General features: G+C 43.7%; 1 protein-coding gene and 1 long non-coding RNA gene across 5 annotated transcripts in view; one reads left to right on the top strand and one right to left on the bottom strand.

The window, feature by feature from the left end:
- Positions 1-9,027, bottom strand: part of SOX6 (SRY-box transcription factor 6) — a 383,001-nt gene extending 373,974 nt beyond the window's left edge. Inside the window, exon 1 of one of the 4 annotated variants that reach the window (XM_064452625.1) lies at positions 9,009-9,027. The gene's annotated coding sequence lies outside the window, so the exon portion shown is untranslated. Of the gene's footprint in view, positions 1-2,620; positions 3,140-3,204; positions 3,358-4,498; positions 4,906-9,008 lie in introns of those variants that run through there. The other 3 variants (XM_064452623.1, XM_064452624.1, XM_064452626.1) reach the window with 3 other exon arrangements.
- On the top strand, positions 2,275-19,120 carry LOC135313494 (uncharacterized). Its single transcript, XR_010373130.1, has 6 exons — positions 2,275-2,653; positions 3,342-4,462; positions 4,828-5,235; positions 6,269-9,993; positions 16,974-17,071; positions 18,640-19,120. It is a non-coding gene; the product is annotated as an uncharacterized LOC135313494 (long non-coding RNA).
- Positions 19,121-19,427: the final 307 nt, after the last annotated feature.

Here is a 19,427-nt window from a genome sequence, read left to right as displayed (position 1 = left end):
TATTATTTTCTACAAGTCAGGCACCAGTGGCCTTACGAAGGAAACTGGTGGCCTCCACTTTCTCTTCTCTCTTTCACCAGTGTGTAAACCTGAGGAGGAAAAAATGAAGCAGAGTTACGTAAGTTCGGCAGAGAATCAGTAATGTGCAGGGAGAGACAGCCATCTGTCTCGCTCCCTTTATGCTATGTGTTATACACATGGCACTACTTTGCACCCTACGATCTAGCAGAAAAGGGAACTAAGTGAGCTTTAAGGCAGCCCAGCTAAGTCTCCCAGCAGCACTGAAGCAGGGTACCGAACTGCAACCAAGACAGAGAAAATCGCGCGTTTAGCAGAGGATGCCAGATTGCAGACCAAAGGGCCTCCTACATTCTCATCGCTGAATGAATTAAAGTTCGAGGGGAGGAGGCCGGAGAAATCGGAGTGAGCGAGACAAAAAGTATGACAGAAGACAATGAGCCAGGAACCGTCGTAAATCCGGGGACAAGGCGGGGAGGGGGCAGCAGCCGGAGCCCGCGGCCCGCCGTCCCTGGGAGGCGCGGGGTCCCCCGGCGGCGGCCGCTCCTTTCCCGCGGGGCTCCGGCTGCCCCCGCCCGCCCCGGGGGCGGGAGCCCTTCCGACAGCCGCCGCGCTCCGCGGGGCGCGGAAGGGGGCGCGGAGGGCCGGCCTCCCCCCCCCCCCCCGCCAGGGGAGGGAGCTGCCGCCGGCGGCGAGCCGCTCCGGGGGCGCTGCGGCGGGGCAGCCGGGGGCCCCCGCCCGCCCAGCGGCAGCGGGACACCCGGGCCGGCCCCGCGGCGACGCCGGGGCAGGGCTGCGCCCCGCTGGGGCCGCCGCCGGGCCCCGGGCGCCCCCCGACCCCCCCCCGGCCGCGGGAGCCCGGGAAGCGGCCTGGCGAGCGGCGCTCCGAGCGGTGCCCGGGGCTCACCTTCCCCTCCCCCCGGAGAAGGGCGCTTCAAAACGGTTTTGCAGGCGAGGCTGGCCGGGCTGCGCTTGGTGCATTGATTCCAAGTGCAGTGCCTGGTTCGGTTTCCGTATATTCTTTGGCTTTTAATAGCTAGCTGAGGAAAAGAGAAAGCATTATTGTTTTCTTTCTTTCCTTCTCTCATTGCCTATTCTAAATTTGACTCCAAAGTTTAAGCAGTTGAATTGGCTAATTCTGAATACAGTCTATTGAGGGACCAGACACAGCAGTATATCCCTGTATAGCAATAGATACAATGTGCTGAATTGGCAGTCTAATTATAAATGTGGCATTTGGACCTCCTTTCAGACCCAGTGCCACCTTACCTTATGAGGGAACTTCAACTACAGCAACTGTTCAAAACAAAATGCCATTACAGGATCAGCTTCACCCAACGCTGGAACCAGCCAGGGGATTGTTTTACAAACAGCCTTTCTCACTTAACACAAGAATGTATTATAAGGAAAAGTTATGGATAGTGCAGAGTCTGAAGAAAACGCATATGTATTCTCTGCCAGGTGCCGAGCTACTTCAAACTGCAGCATACTCCAAATGACCTCATTATTTTCTTTTAAACGTACTCGCTATAAATAGATTATTTCTTAGTTTCACTAGAATGAGCTGCTAGGTACGCTCGCTGATGATATTCCAAGGGTAGTGCGCACATAACGTTGTGAGCACAGAAACACGCAAAATATCCTGGCTCAAAACAAAAACCTGCAATAAGATCCTGCCAAAGAATCGTGGTGTGCTGAAAAAAAAAAAAAAAAAAGTTTTTTAAAGCCTCTTTTCCAGAGAAATATTTGTATATAATGGCAGACTCCACGCACATCTCTCACATTCATTCTTATTATTTACTTTATGGTATAATGGCTTAATTAAATGAGTGGGCACAAGCACGTCAATAAAACAAGTCAAGTCAAGTCGAAGTCTCAAAACAGGTTTCAAAACTGCTCCATTACACGAATACAGAAAGGGAAATTCGTTAATTTTTGGACTTCAAACCCTGTTTGGGGACTGGATAAAACCGTCCTTCCGCCCTCACGATCAGCACTGAAGATGGGAATACCAAAAATGTTAAAAGGAGGGTAAAAGAAAACAGCAGGAACAGAACGCCGCTCTTGTGCCGAAGGCTATTTAAATTAGCTTAATAAACATATACCTTATCTACAAACAGCAGGCGAAGATATATTACTTTATCACAGAAAGTTTCACCGTCTATGTTTTTGGGAAACACCCCTAGGACAGAACTAATCTGTCGTCCCCAGGCTCCCACCAGGCTGACTTTCCCTGCAGCCCCCCCGCCACTCAGACACAACACTAATTGTCTTCTCACGTTGCCACTTTCACTCCTTCCCGTCCTTAAAAAAAAAAAAAAAAAAAAAAAAAAAAGGAAAAAAACCTAACCAAAACAAACCCCAAAACCACCAAACAGCACGGTGAGACGGGCCGCAGAAAGCAAAGACAGCAATCAAACCGACGTGATCGGTGCCTGTGATTGACCTCAAGGCCCTGCTCTGCTGAAGCACTCAGCCCCTGCTGCAAAGCGGGTTAACTGCGCAGCCCTGCTCGGCACGGCTCGGGGAGGCAGCCGGGAAGCTCCCTCGGCAGAGGAGCGACTCCCTGGCAGCTCGATTATTAATGCACGCGTGGAAGTACCTGCTCACATCACGCCTATATGTTCTCTCTCACGTATCTACCCCCAGCCGCGCTCCCGCAGGGGCGACCCCGCCGCCGGTACACGCGTGCATGCATTACACGAGCGGGCTCGGCGGCAGCGCCGGTGCCCGCTCCTCCCCGGAGCAGGGCAAGCCGCAGAGGCACACTCATTAGCTCCCACTGATGATTCCTTTCAGGATCATGAATGGAACAATTGTCAAAAACTGCGGGAAAAAAAAACAAGCCCCGAGACTATTATATACAGACACAGCTTGTGTGCGCGCATGTGACATTTGCAGGCAACCCAGATTTGTTCGTAAACTCTTCAGCAGTATCCGAATAAAACATTAAATTGCTTCTACGGTTAAAGAGGCTTCTTATCCCCAGTCAAAAAACAAACAGCTTCGAAGGTCGTGAAAGCCAGGAAAAGAACGAGACCTCCGCCAGACACACCTTGCCTTGCTCGTATCCTACAGCACCGTCTGTAAACAGCTGCGCTAGCTGGTTGCGGCTGCCACTATTTTATTTTAAAAGAATAATAATAATAATGATAACAGTAAGTGAAATACCTCCTGAAAACTTACTTTGCATTTAGTTTAGGCACTATTCTTTTTTTCAGCTCGCAAAGGAAGCCGTTTTGTCCAGGTTAGGTATTGTCTACTTATGGATCAGCCTCTGGCTAAGGGTTTATTTTAATTTATGGCTTATGCATTCTTTTAAGGTCGATTTGCATGACCTCCGGCAAAGAGCTAAGGCAGCAAGAAATCCCAAGTCGAATGTTGCCACAAAGCGGCACACATCTCCCCTTCCCCGGGTGTAAACAGAGCTCTCTGATGATGGACTGCTTTCTTCCCCCCTCCTTGTGTATCACAAATTAGGGTGCGGTATCAATTTTAAAGTTTTCAGTATAACTTTATCCAAACCCTCTGCTTGGAGAGATAAGGCGCCTCCACAGACCGGCAACTCCTCGGGACAGTGCCCCGCTGTGGCCAAAGCCAGCATTACCACCTCCGCTCCAGGAGCTTTGTATTATTCCACGCTCCGTGGGTAGCACTCATTTGTGGCGAACTTCAAAGCAGTTACCCACCTCAAACTTAACGGAGAATTTAAAAGCACCACTACACTCCCTTCGCCTTTCCCCATCCCGTGCCTTTCGGGGTTATCCGTAAAGAGAAACCCACGCGAGCACTTCGGAATAATGACAGCAGCGCTCTGCTCGCAAAGATTTATTTTGGATTTTATTTTTCCCCTCTCTCTCTCTCTCTCTCTCTCTCTCTTTCTCCCTCTCGTGTTAGTTCCTTACGTACAATATCTTCCCAGCACCATGTGTTCGCCTGCCGTGGGTGATCTTAAAATACAACGCTGATCTGTCACTACATTTTAAAATAAACTCTGCTCGGGAAGGATGAGAAAGTGTTGTGATTTCAAGGTACTGGGGTCCCTTAACATCTCGGAAACCTCGGGATTCAAACAGCCCCGGAAACTCGCACGGGGACGAGGCTAGAACTACTTTTCCCTAAAGAAGAGGAGATTAAAAAAAAACCCAAAACAACGCACAACAACAAAAAAAACCCCAACCCAACACCACCCTAGTGGTATAAGAGTAAATAATCGGGCGGGGGGGGGGCGGGGGAAGGGGTGAATTCAGCAATGTTAAAAGCTAAACAACAGATCTACCTCCGGACGCTGCTGCTTCACTCAATTGCAACTAACAACCCATTAAAGACAGCGCAAGGGGAACCGGATTCTCTCCTGCAAAGCGACATAAATCCAGCGAAAACCCATTAAACCGCCACCACCACCACCACGCCACGCAGCACTACACACCACAGCAAACAACAGGTATACAACACAATAGGGCTTTTTTTTCCTGGTTACCTCCTCGGGATCCAGTGTGGCACAAAGCACTGGGAGAGCCTCCTTTTTTTTTTTTTTGCAACGCGCTTCGGTAATTTTCATTAAAAAAAATTTAAAAAAAAATAAAAAAAAAAAGAAGAGGGAAAGAGGTGAAAGGGGAGAGAGAAAGAGGAATAAATGGGTGATAATTCGGTAAAATAAAATAAAATAAATTAACTAGAGTCTGCTGGTGTTTCTCCGGGCCATGGATGTGCAGGATCCCGATCGTTAGAAGTTTGCGGATGGGTTGCCTGGAGATTTGGTTACAATCAGGTTCATTATTATTATTTTTTTTTTCCTCCTGAAACAAGTGAAGGCGATGGTTACTGCTGTCAATCTTGGCAATCAATGTGAGCGGCCATGTCGTAAGTATTCAAAGCATTTCCCGTCGTGCAACATCAGAAAGTGAGTGGCCAGGGCATTGATCTGAGGAAGGCAAAAGGAGGCAGGGCTCCCCCGCCCAGACAGCACAGGCAAGATGAGACAACACAGAGAGAGAGAGAGAGAGGGAGAGGGGAAGAGAGAGAGGGAGACTGAGAGCGAGCGAGCGGGGAAAGCAACAACTGCGGAGAAAGTGAGCACAAAACAGAAAGTGAAATCACCCCAGGCTGCCAGCCGCATCCCCGAGAAGCTATCACCACTCACATTGCTATTAGACAAATGAAACCTTAAACCTCTCTCCTCTAATGACCACTGATTGCCCGGAGTGGTGAGGAAAGGTACTAGAAAGTTACCGGGGAGGGGGTGCGAGGGCGGGGAGGGGAGGGCGGGCGGGGGCCGGAAAAGGAGGAGGGGGAGCGGGGGGGTCCCGGGAGAGCCGGTTCGCGGGGCCGGGGCTGCGCGGGGGGAGCGGCGTGTTCCGCGCCGGCCCTCCCCCGCCCGGCGCGGCGCGGCGCGGCGCTTCCCGGCGAGGGCGTGGGGCGGCACACGCCGGGACGTCCTCCCGGGCTCCTGCTTGCGAATTCAGAAAAAAAAGAAGGGAAGGGAAAGGAAAAAAAAAAAAAAAACACAAAAAAAAAAAAGCGGGAGAGAGACGGTGTGCAGGAGATGGGAAGGACTGGTGGGGAAGCGGGGACGAGGAGGAAAGCGCTCAGCAAGCGCGTACTGACAGCTGATAAATGGGGCTCCGAGGAGCCCGATCCCACAGCCCCGTCGGGGTAAAAACCAGATGAAATGTGAAGTCTAAACTAGAGATGGGAGTCCAGCTGCAGGGACCCAGGGGAGAGGAGGAAGGAGAAGGCACTCGGAGTCCACAAACTATTTAGTGATGCGTTCAACAGAAAGGTAAAAGGTGAGCCCAGTTAAAAGGGGAAGACAGGTAGGACCGAGAAGAAAAACTGATTTAGGACGGACTCGAGCTGAAGTTGGGATTCTCCTGGCGACGACGAGGGATTTTAGCAGCGGCAATGTATAAATATCTCTCTCTCTGCCTACCAAAAGGCAACAGATAGGGACTTGAATATCAGCTTGAATACCAATTTAAGAACTCACGCTCCCTTGGGAAGTGCTAATTGGGGGGTGGGGGGTGGGTTATATGAGCTGGGAGAAAGAAGGGAAAACTACGAGGAGCTGAGGAGAAAAATCAACCAGTGGTACAGAGAACTGCAAACCCAAGAAAGTCTCTCTGCTGGATTTTTACATTCCAAAGGTAAACATAAAAGAGTCTTTCAAACTGTCAGGGGCCCGCAGATCAGGTGGGCAAACAGCGCTGCAAAGCTAACGTCTCCCTCTTTTGATATTATTCACACCTAGGCTAAACTGTTGTTAAGATGGGAGTGCGGAAAGCAACCTCAAGCCCACAAAATGAGAGAGAGAGAGAGAAGTTGTTGATTCATCTCTGTATTTTTGGCACTTTCTCCCCATTTTCCAGAAGGCGCCTGGAACAGTTAGTAACAGAGAAACTTTTTAATTTTAAAATAGCTTCATAACTTACAGAGGCCAAAAAGACGAGAGGAAAGCCTGATTTCGCTTTCCTCCTCTCCCAAGTAGAAATGTGCGGAATAGGTTAGACCCAGAAGCGTACTTAGCCCCACTGCGAGTGAACGTTGCTTCAGAAGAACGTGATGAAAATTGAGCATTAACATGATGGCACAGGACTGATCGGACTCTATTTCATTTTGTTAACAAGCTGTAAAACTCTACACACTACTGGAGCCGTGCACATTGCATCCTCTACCTTGCTATCCGAGGTACTATCGTCCCTCTCGAATCGAGTCCAGGGAAAATGAGTTTTAAGTCAGAACCTCTTGGAACAGCAGACCTTTTTATACAGTATTTTTGGCAATTCCACTACAATAAAAGGAGCGATCAAGTCCTATTTGGCAAGCAGCAAACACCTTGAAGCAGAACTTTAAAATAATCTAGTAAGGCTTTATCATCAAATTAGCTGGTTGAGGGCATAGTAGCTAATTTCCATGCATTCTTTCCATTTTAACAGAAGATACTAAAAAGCTGAAATTCAGAGACAAGGGGGTAAATTGTAAGATTCTAAATACTGAGTTTGTATTCACCTGCGTCCAGCTAATTCAGAGTATTCACCTTGCTGCTGTTATATGGGCTACAGATTCAACAACAGGAAATAGCTGCCTTTCCAGATATTGCTGTGTCCTTTTTGATCTTTAATTATAAGAATTCCCGTGATTGGTCACTAACACTTTCCTTGTAACGCGTTTAAACCTGCTGCAAGTAAAGGAAACACCTTGACTTTTTGCATATCTAGTAGCTTCGGCGCGCAAAAAAAAAAAAAAAAGCTCTGTAAGAAAAGAGATGTAATCTGAATATAGGGACGAACTATCCTGCCCGAGTTGGCAACCCCATCAATTTGTTACTGGAAGTTTTTTTTTCTTTCAAGAAACAAACAGGGAAACATAAAAAAATCCCAAACCCACCCTTCAAATGTAGCGTCCTCCTTCCTAAGTACGAGGCGGTAATGGGACAAGAGATAATTAAGGCATCAGATAAATCTAACCGCCCACCTAACTCCAAAGCAGGGGAGCATCTCGCTGCACTTCCGAAAATCCTACGCAGAGAATGACACTCGGCTGGGGCAGGACCCCGCAGAGATGCGTCCCCACTCCCAGGCGGAGCGCAAGTCGTACTCTCCAGCTTGTTGCTTCCCCTGTGTGATCAATTAAGTTACAGATGTAAGACAGTGCCAGGGAGCTATAACTTCTCCGCGGCGGAAAAAGCGGACTCCTTGGGCATTGTATGCAAATGTGCGTGTATGTGCGCTGCCCAGGAATACTTGTGGTTCCCTCTTTGTTTGCATTAGCGAACAGCCGCCGTGTAGATACGTATACACGTGCCGAGAAAAAAAAAAAAAAAAAACAAAACGCTTTTACTTTCAGCATTACCATACGTTTAGAGACCGCGTTTTAAATTACTTCCCTTGCTTTTGCTTCATTAAGGCTAAAACCAGCCAGAGCAGGCAGATGTTGAGGAGGGATGCTCAACTGCTGTGGGTCCTTGCAGAGGGAAGGGATCGGAGGCGCGCAGTTCACGTCGGGGCACTTACCTGTTCACAGCTGTCATTGCATTTTGTGCCGTCTCCTTCATTAAATACGTTAAAGTAAAGCAATATTTAACAACCTAAGCAACCTGTCTGTGTGTTGAGTTTTACACACCGCATCTTTAACATGATGAGCAAACCTACAACTCCTGTAGAGTTGGTGGAACAGCCTAAGAAGTTTTGATTCAAATGGCAAGAAATTCCACCTTAACCGTCACTCACCCAATTCTAAACTCTCCTCTCTCCCCAGTTAATGCCGGACAATTAACAGGCATATTTATAAATTCCCTCTGCTGACGCTCTCCGACAATGAAGACTTTTTATAGCCTTGTTAAAGATGTTCAGAGAAACTTTTGCAAAATAATCAACAGCGTCTGAGAGAAAGCTAAAGGAAAAGAAGTTAAAGCCTGATCATCCGATTGGGAGAAAGTTTTGTTAGACTAGATAGAAGCACATTACTGCACGTTTCTTCCTAAGCAAACCTATCAGCTGGTACGAGTTCCCCTAGAACAAGAACCTCTGGCGATCTCCTCAAAATTTAAGGGACGTTTGCATTTTATAACGGCCAAAGCTAAAGATCTGACTGAAAACAAAAACTCTGAATTCCTTACAGCGTCATCTGCCAACATAATGTATTGTCCTGGCAGAAAGAGGATCAAGCGGATTTTAATTTCATTTGAACCTGTGCATCATCTTGATAGTGAAGTAAAAAGCCGCAGCAACAATCTCCCCACTCCACCACCCTCCCCCGTTCACAAAAAAAAAAAGGGGGGGGGGGAGGGGGGGGACACGGACACACGACGACCTGGTAAAACCACATAAACTTTTACAAAGAAAATAAAAGCAAGTTTGACACGAAAACCCCTTCCTGTCTCGGAAAGTTCATTTTAAAGGTCCCCTCTGTAGATCTAAAGTGCAAACACCAGGCTAAGGTAGTGAGTGGCTGGAATTTGCATGCTGATAAGAGAAGGCTGTTGTACTTACAGTGACAGAGGGCAGGCTGCGGAAGAAAAGCTGTTTGTGTTAGCCTGAGAGTCACCCAGGGCTGCAATGAGAGGAGAAGAGAGGAGTGGGAGTGCCAAGCTGGATACACCTTCACCGCATCTCATCACATCTGCCAGCCTCTCTCTCCCTCTCTCTTTCATTTCCACATTCCCTTTGTTCCTGAAAAAAAAAATCTACACGTCACATCAGTCCCCAGATGCAGTCTACACCAAAGAAAAAAAATGAATAATTCAATCAAACTGTGCATAGTCTCTAAGGCAATAAATCTACTGCACTTAAAGAAACGAGGGGTAATTACCGCTATAGAATCAGAATAAGGCCAGAGCGCGCAGGGATCCCAGGGTCTGTAAACTCCACGGTCAAATAAAGTTTCATTTATTTAATCCTTTGACAATCCCAATATAAACTAAAGGGGAGGATCGGAACTTATTCCGGTTGGGTCTGAGAATGCTTGGAGTGAATGTTATAGAAGGAGAGCGCCCGTGATCTGTAACAAACACAATGCAAGGAAGTCGAAGTGTTTCACTGCATCACCTCCAGGGTCCGTTCCCCCCTCCCTAATGAAGAGCAGACCACACTCCCACCGGCTTCTGCTGCTCTCTGCAAGTGCAACGGGAATCGCTGGCAGCCAGCAGCCGCCTTACCTGCTCCTAGATTGCCAATAAAGCCTGACAAAAACTCAGGGTAACCGGCAATTTTGTTCCACGCTGTGGCGAAGAGAAGCCATGGGGGATTTGCACCGGCGCGGATTGACTCGAAAGGCTGCCCCTGACTTCTGGATTTGCGCTGGGCTGAGTTTGGGGACTGCCTGCCGGGGGGCGGGGGGAGCGGGCTGGGGAGCGGATCCCAGCTGGGCAGGCGGCGGCAGCGGTGCCGGAGCCCTGCGACAGACCGGCCGAGGTGGGATGGAGGAGAGCCACGCTTTCCCCTCTCCTACCTCTAGCGTTGCTCTCTCGGCTCGGAGGTAAGGTGACTCTATATTGTGTTTATTCTCTCCGGGTAACTCGGGTCCCAGGGGCATGCTTCTGTATTAATGAGGGCGGCGGCTCAGGGCTGTGTCTCAGATCGTTATACTCAACTCAAGCTGGAGTTTAACGTCGGCATCTGCTGCTTTACACTTTCAATCACATTCTTCGTAAACTTCTCCTGGGGGGCTGAGGGAGGAGGCAGAGCGAGGAGGGAAAAAACCACAGCCCCAGGTGAGACCGTGCTGTTCAGATGGCACAGGCTCTCACTCTAATTCAGCCGGGCTTTGGGCCGGCCGGGAAGATTAAACCACCTTCCACTGACGTAAAGCATCGCGCTTCTCCTGTACTTGAACCGCTTGAATAGACAGTTTTGATTTATCCAAAACATTAACGGGACTGTTATTCTGATAAAGGTAAACTAGAAAACACACTTGCCTCGCCGCTCGCTTGGGCTTTGTTTATGTGCTTAAAACGCCACCGTGAGGCGAGTGCAAAGAGAGCAGCGAGAGCGACCGCCTGCCAAGGAGCTCTCGGATTAGCACTTCGCGAAGCAAAACAAACAGCGTTAGCGGCAGCGCGAAAGTCATCGAAGAGCCCGCCGCCGGCGGCGCGGGTCGGTGGCTCCGCCGCGGGGCCCGCAGCCCCCCCGCCCCGGGCCGGAGCTCCCACCCGCGCTTTCGCTCGCTCTCACGGGCGGGCGAGAGCGAGAGGGGTAGAATTTAAGGCGAGTTTGGGGAGGTGGGAACTCACAAAGAAAACGCCCGACAACGGCGTTGTTACCCATCTGCCCCGAGACACCCCCTCCCCCCGCCGAGCACAGCCCGCTGCCGCCCGGGAGGGGCCGGGGGGTGAGGCGGGGGCACCTCGAGGGGCCCCTCGTCGCCCCCCGCCCGGCTCCGCGCTCTGCAAAGCGCCGCCGACCTCCCGCCTCCCAGGCGGCTTCCGCCGGGAGCGTGTGCCAGGGAGCGCTCGGAACTCCTCTGCCCACCTTCCTTCTACCTCCTGCCCCGGCCAACATCAGGCTGGTGGCACTGCCCAGGCTCTCCTGGGGGAGTTTGCTTCTCAAGTCTTTTAGATAATTTCAAGCCAGCGGCTGGGCTTATAGTTTATAATCTACACGTACTTTTTTTAAATGGAAGGGCAGTGGGAAAAACCCGAAAGAATTACTAGGCTGTTATGACCCATGATCAGTACCTGGGGTGACACTGCTAAAAGCTGTAGGCGAGACGCAGCACAGTGAGTTTCTTAGGTGCGCTCCAGGTGCAAGAAAGCTATAGGAATGGACCAGCTTTAGGAGACAGATCCTGTTATATAGGGGCACAATGCATCGCAAGACATTGCAGTTCTCAGCCCTAGTTCCACGAAAAGCCTTAAACCAGGAAGGGGGGTCGTCTCCCAGGACTTGCAGCAGCAGGTGGGATTGATGCTCACCCCCAGCCACCGGAAAGCACTCATCACGTCAGGGCACCTGGGCTCCCAGAAAAGCACTAACTGCACCGGCAAAGCTGAAGTCACCAAACTCTTGGCTCCAAGTCATACTGGCAGAGTAAGCTCTGCGAATAAATCATAAGAATATTAATAACAAGTTCCAAAAAATTGGCAATTACATTCAGCTGTAATTAGAAATCACGTTAAGATTGAATACCTGATACGTTGCAGGTATAGAGTAAAAAAAGAAAACCAGTAGCGTGACTGTGGAAGGTGCAAACATTTCCACTGAAATGCTCCTCCTATTCTGGGTATTCCACCTAACAGCTGGATTTGCCTATTTGTCTTAATAATTTTAATTAATAATAAACTTAATGATTTTTCTACTCCTATCTCTGTATACTAGGATGACCATAAAACACCGTTAACATATAAAAAGGCAGTTCAAAATTAACAATGTTCTTAAATGTACTTTTTCAGAAGCCACCCAAAGCCATGCAAGATACCCTTACAGCAATCATCACCATCATTCTGAGGCATCTCTTCCTTGAGCATACACCTGTGTGGCCTCACGTATTATACCTATATTCTCAGCTTCAGCTGGGAATAGCTGGGCGCATCTTGTGACTGAGGAAGGACGGAAAGATATACTGGCATATCTATATCCGCACACACATTTGAGGAGCTGGGAGGGGACACATGCTAGAAGACCCCCTTACAAGCCCACAGTAGTCCAATTTTGTATTACAGCTCAGAGTAAATCGTAGGTCCATGATATAAACATGAAAGTTGCTGAATATTTTTCCCTAGAATCTCACTCACAGGAAAACCTTTGCTACACGATTCCTGCAAAGCCCTATGAAGCATGGTAAAGGTTTATCAGCACACCACAGTGCTTTCCTTTTTTTCACTGGCAGTGTCCCATTCTGACAGCACATGCTGGAATTCAACAGAATATGTACAGACTTTATATTATAACTCTGTATTTATTCCATCAGCTTATTTTTGTTTCATACCCCCCCCCCCAAAAAAAAACAAACCCAAACAAAACATAATCCCAACAACAAAGCACAATTTTTAAAGCTCCTGACTTAACTACCGTGCTACAAAGATACCATGTAAAAAACAAAAAAACCCTGAAGGCTAGAATAAATATACACAGTTGTCTCTGACGCAAGGACTGGCCCTCATTGCAAACAAATGCATTGCCACTAAGCCACGCGTATATGCCACACAAACAGAAATAAAAGGAATCCTCGAGATAGGCAAATGATTTTATATTTTATATTACAACCACTGTGCACTTATAAATTGCATTGGTTTTAAGATGTTCCTGTGGGTTTGTGATAATATGGCCTAATCGTGCAGGCTCGTGTCATTGTCAGTCGTTTCACCCAGAAGCTGAAGTCCTGTGCATGTAAAGTGCGTGCTTCTTATTAAGAGGATCAAAATGATGGTGCTGGAAAGGATAAGCTGTTTAGAAAATATCAAGAAAAAAGGTGAAAGTGTCTACAAAGAAATTTTGGGGTACAAAATTGTTTCAGACTGTCCCATTTTGCCTGGAGCTTATAAATATCATGGCATATTGAATGGGTAGTATGGCTGTCTCCTCCCTTTGATCACTTCTTAGAACACTTTAGCTTTTCTAACCAAAATACGCAGTAGTAACTTTTGCAAAAAAGTTGACTAAGAAGCAAATCACTGTATAAATCTTTCAAAACATGTTTAAATATAACTTACTAAACCAGGAACATTGGGTAGAAACTGCTGAAAGTATTCAGACTGTTAAAAACTAAAATGCGACATGATCTCAACATATTTGAACATTCAATTATATGAAATGTTTTTCCAACATAATATCAAATTTAAGACTGAAGTAAAGTAAATGTGATTTGACTGCTTTGGAATCTTCCTAAGACAAATGACTGAAAGATCAAGGTGTTTTATTTCCTATTTGAATCAATGATCAATAAGTCTTATACACAAGAATCACGCATTTTGAATATAAACCACACTTTTTTAATAAGTGCAAGTTAAACCAAATAAAATAGCTATGTTTTGAGAGCAAAACTCTCCATTTTTTAAGTCATTGCAATCTATATAATTACGAAGTAACTTGAATAAGGCATCTTACATTGGTCCTGAATTTTTTACTCAAGTAAAACGCTCATTGATTCCAATGTGAGTGTTGCCTGAGTAATAGAGTTCCCTGTCAAACTGTTAAAATCAGCTAACTTCTAAAAGCCTGCAGATTGATGGAATAGCATGATTATACTAAAGGTATGTATTTATTATGGGGGGAAAAAAAAACCAAGTTACCAGGCAAAGCTTGTTAACATTTACAATAAAAGAAGGCAGTAATATAAGTAGATATTTTTAGGGGGTTTATAATTCTGTGCCTGGCCATGCAGACACTTATGCTTGTGACTTTCTGTAAGTCATGCCAGTGAATCAGTACTCTCATGTCAGAAGCATTTGAGGTTTAGCATCTATGACAATAGAAATAGGAATAAATTGACTTTAAACATTGCAGTAGCAAAACAAGACTCTCTGTAAATCAATTGGAGTGGATTACATTGTAAGAGTTGTTTTGGAATGTCATATTCAAAAGTCTGTGGCTGGTGATACACATTTGCTTTGTTTTGATTGAATAAGCTTTTCATCAACATTATGTAGCAGAGTTAGATTTTTTAAAATGTTCTCATAAAAATTAGAACTCCCGTACAAAAAGTCAACATCAAACAAATGAAAAACACTGACATACACCTTTTTTCTAATTTTTTTTTAATGAAGTATTGAAAACTTAATTCTAATAAGAATATTAAGTAAATAAATGTTAACTCTACTCAGTGGTATTAGCATAGTTGAAATTGTAGTTTATAAATTTTTGAGAGCACCGGCATCATGATATGGTTGTCATAGAAACTGCAACAATATGTCATTTCAATTAATTTTATATGCAGTGATGCTGAGGTCCCTGTAACAATTCTTTTGAGAAGTTCTAGAAGTAAATATTGAAAAGCAGGAATAAAAATATGAATAGGCAACAGTACCTTTCAATTATTATTTAATTAACAAAACAGGGAGAATTCTAAATTATTTTAAAACTATATCTGAGCTGGAGGAAACTAGTTAAGCAGAGTTTGATTTCAAAATACCAAGATTAAAGACGAAAGCTATGGAAACATTCAAACTCTAACTGGAAAAAAAGTATCTTTTCCCAATGAAGCAGATTTGGCAAAATACATTAAAAAATATTTTTTCCTGTTTAAGAAATATAAAACGTGAAATAGTTTTAAATCATGAATGTTCCTTTTGTGTGTGCAAGAAGCAAGAAGTCAGATGTTACAAATCCAGGACCATAATACAATATTAAAAAAAGCTTTAAAGGTAGGAAATGTAACATGAATAGATTTATTTTTCCTGTATAATGCAGCTACTGTGTGTTATGAATGCTACCTTAAGTAAATCATTGCCAGACACACTCAACTGACATTAATGACTTGATTATTAGAACAGAAAACTAACCAAAATAAAGGCAGCATTTTTAAAAAAAAGATAATTGTATTGTAGCAGCACAAAATTTTTTTTTTCTGTTACAGGACAGTATGAACATATACTCTTGTTTTCTTATTGCACGTGTATGATACAATACCTAGTCTGACAGTTTATACATGAGAGAAAATACTGAGCAGATCCGAATGAGAAAAAGATGTAGATTTTTGAACACATTTCACACAGTAATCAATAATTACATAGTATATTTGGTTTAAATTTACTGAGTTGCCACACAGACTAGAATATGCAAGACCTTTCAAACTGAGATATGAAACAAGCTGTTTGTAAGTAAATAAAAACTATCAATATTAGAAACAAAACAAAAAAGGAAAGGAAAAAAAAAACCCACAGCCTAGAGAAGCTATCTGCAGTGAGGAAGGAGAAGCATCTAGAGCTACCCTTTCTGATAGGATTACAGGATGCTACAAAAGAAGCATTTAAATCTCTAGTTTTCCCTGACAATTAACAATGAAAAGCAGATGTTTACAAAGCTATTTTACATGCTCGTTTATAAGATGCTAAAAGATGGTTTGTGGATGGTAAGAAGGAAGAGCTGGATAACTGCTTGTCTGGTGTATATTTAAAAGCATTTTCATTGGCTTAGTTATTGTTAATAATGAAAGAAACACTTTGTGCTGTATGGCTGTGACTATAGAAAACTGCCGTCATAAAGTCCTCAACAAACTCTTAAGATGCAATTTACAAAGATAATAATAACACAGAATTATTTCACTTCTCTGAATGCTACACATTTGCATACCAGGACTGTGTACAATATACTCATAATGCACATTCATAACAACAAGGACTTCTTAACATTGCAACAGCACAAGATCTGTGCATTAAAAATCTACAGTTCCAAGTTTCCCTTTTTGGTGGGAAACCATTTGTATAAACCAGATGCTCCGCATCTACACAGGGTAAGCCCGCGTGCAGTTCTACACCTTCACTGAATGGGACCATACCAGGAAAATTATAAAACACCAAGAAAATTATAAAACACTGGAAGATAGCAACAATATTAATAAATTCTCTCTCATATAGAAGCACGGCAAATTAACTTTTCACACAAATGTAAGAAGTCTGGTCTATAACTATGACTCAGGAGATGTGGGTTCTATTCCTGGCTGTGCTACAAACCTACAGCGTGTTTTTGAACAAGTGACTTACACCAAGTCACTTGAGTAGAAAAAATTCAAAGAATGCATGCCTCGAGCTCAATTTAGACAGATCCGTATCTGCTTATGTTGGATGCATGTGAATGTAGGCATATGTCTCTGGAAAGCTGGGGCCTACCCTTTTTGGACTTTTCGTCTTCTTATCCTATTTCTCTACTTGGAGAGAGACTGTTGGGAGACTTAATTCAATAAAGACTCCTCACATATCAATTATATTTATGCATAACAAGATCACCATTAAAAGTCCCAGCCCTGCAAAGACTCAAATGCATGTTTCACTTCACACATTTGTAGTAGTCAAATTTACTCTAATAGAATTATTCACTCTATATAATTCTAGGCATATAAACTTCTGCAGTATCAGGAACTAAGTTAATGGAACAGATAATGTATAAGAATACACATACAAGTTAGTAATAAGGTTCACGCTTTGCATTCTTAAAGTCCTACATCATATTCAATAGAAGGATTTTTTAAACATTGCTATTATAATGTTGTGGTACAAGTAAGAGGATGCATAGCCAACTTGACATTAAAAAAATTTTGCTGCCTTGTCATACCTGCATTTTCAAAACAAACAAAAACCTTTTTGCGACGTGTCAAATAATGCCAAAAACTTCAGTTCTAATCATAAAAGATACTCATAAATCACCTGTGTGTTGCCACCATCCGAGCTGGTTTTGGTCTTTACCTCAGACACTGAATAAATTCTAATTTCTGTTAATGCTTATGCTATTCCTACTACTTATTCAGTTGTGAATGAATGTATTACACTAAAGTACAAAAATATTTAATTCATATTAGTTGGCCAGATTTCATTTCTTCGATGGACTCTTCTGCAACTCAGGCTTCCCATCTGCCGGCTACTCTCCTGGACTAAAATTATGCTACATACATAATGATGTGCAAAGTAGGTCAAGTTTCCAACTTGCTGCTACAGCTATACCTAACTTCACCCAAATGGATACTGCTCACATGATTAAAACTAAACATGCAGATAAATGTTTATAGAATTGGGGCTGAAAGTAGCAAACAGTCTTCCTGATTTAGACAGATTTTTACCATAACACAAATTATTTACACAGAAATCTAACAGCAAGGCATAATTGAAAATATTTTGTATACCTTTCAAAAAACACCACCGGGGAAATACCTTCCCAGCAGCTGTTATTAGTAGAGCAGATAGGGACAAAAGAAGGGAACAACTTCTCCCAGTCTGTAACAGCCTGTGCTGCTATTGCACTAATTCCAAGTACAAAACCAGCTAACACAATGCAGCTCACAGCTTCCTATTTTTTTCTAGTACCACATTCCTCAGCCCAGAGGCACAAAAGGTGTCCTCCCTTCTCCTTCCCCTTCTTCCCACAGAAATTAGACTCCTGGCTGGATCCTTGAGTGTTGGCCTGCCACAACCACAGAGGAGGGGACACAATTTGCCACTGTCTCAGTATTTTGCCATTATTTTAATGTAATGGCATTTTAATAATATGGAATGGTTAGCTTTCTCAGACTACCATCTGAAATGTCTGTGACTAAGGTTTCTGTTGTTTGTTTGTTTAATTTTTCTTCTTTTCTGTTTTGAACATGTCTTTCAATTAGCTTTCTAATCTATCCAACGGAAAGTTATGCCCAAGCTGAATAGTATAGATTTTTTTAAAAAATTGAACTTAGGAAATGTTCAAAGGAGCCCATGCTCATGGAAGTTGGAATTAAAAAGAAAAATATGTTGAGCAAAAGGAGAGCACTTTAGAATCAATATGGTCACACCCCCCAACTCTCATGATCAGCAAGTACTAATTTCTTTAATATGCTAATTTTCCACTTAAGCACTGAAACCTAAACCTAAGTGGTAAAGCAGTATTCAAGGGGTCATACCTTCTGCTTTCACTTTTCCTGTCCTTTCTAGAACTCAGATTTGCAAAGAAAATTTGTCATGTTACTTTTTTAATGTACAAAATCAGGGAGGGTTGAGTGGGGAATTAGCAATGTGTTAGATTTGAATGCACGCACCTTAGGTAGCCACACATGATGAACCTTTTATAAAATATCCTCTGTAATCATTGTGCTCAGCACAGGTAGCAATTCCTAAAAAAACAGCACAAAATACTCTGGCATACTTTCTAAGGTTCTGCATGGAATGAGGTGAAAGAAGGATTTGTTAAGGCCTATTTAATGAAAGACTGACATAGGAAGGACTAAAATCTGTGCTTTAAATGTAGTACACCATACCAAATCCTTTTTCAATCCTAAAAAACCCAGCCCTCTTCTATACAGTATTTGGCACACTTGTTTTCTAAGAGTGAGATTCAAACTTTTCAAAGCCCTTACATGAGGAACTTGTTTCTTTTTCTGAAAAAAAAAAAAAATCAATGAAAGATACAAATCCTTTGATTTAGAAAGAAGCTTTATTTTGTGGAGAATATTAAGGGATTTTACTGTTGATATTTTCACATTAATATACATTATTTATCTCCACAGGGTGGCGAAAAAGAGAAAATTGCAAAGACTTACTGGGTGGCAGGAAGTGGGATTCACTATAATCAACAGCAGCAGGGGACTCTTTGAGGCTGTGTTGCAAGATATATTCAAGATTTTAGCAGAAAGAAAATAATTGCATTTAATATTGTGCTGGTGGGAAATAACATATGTTCAATCTTTTCCAGCTTTTATACTTACATTCAGATTTAGACTCTCGCCCTTTAGATGCAGAGATACTACTCCTTAAGATCTGGATACTTTGGGGGGGGAGGTTAGTACACTTATGCAGAGGATGTCCTATTATTAGCCAGCTAGAGCTTTATACTACTTGCAAATTTTACTTCAAAAATTTACTAAGGCTTCATGAACATATTCACTAGACAAAATAAACAGCCCTGTGTTCAATAAGCAAGCTATTACCAAAACATAATTAAGCTTCCAGCATTATTGTATTTTATTGTTTTTTATTAAAAACTCATTAATTATATACTTTCTTAGATGTTTGCTTAAAATTTCTTTCTGGGTCAAATCACTACACTTACAAATTCAGAGCTTCTTTAAAATGGATGTAGTTCTGTCTGCGTAAAGAGTAAGCGCTAAGTTGTTGAAATAATTCAAGTTTGTTAATACAAAAAAGATGTCAGTCATATAAAGGTTTTGCACACTTAAAGGAGATAAAAATTTGTGCATATGATGAACTAACATTGAGGCTCAATTATATCTCATATAAGTTCAGGAAATGAAAAGTAGCGGTCTAGTCTAAGCTAACTGTGTAAAATTCCTTTATA

Source organism: Phalacrocorax carbo, chromosome 5 (genome assembly GCF_963921805.1).
Source record: "Phalacrocorax carbo chromosome 5, bPhaCar2.1, whole genome shotgun sequence".
In the NCBI taxonomy this organism is placed as follows: domain Eukaryota; kingdom Metazoa; phylum Chordata; class Aves; order Suliformes; family Phalacrocoracidae; genus Phalacrocorax; species Phalacrocorax carbo.
Note: the sequence above shows the minus strand (reverse complement) of the source record. Positions and strands in the feature narration are given on the sequence as shown.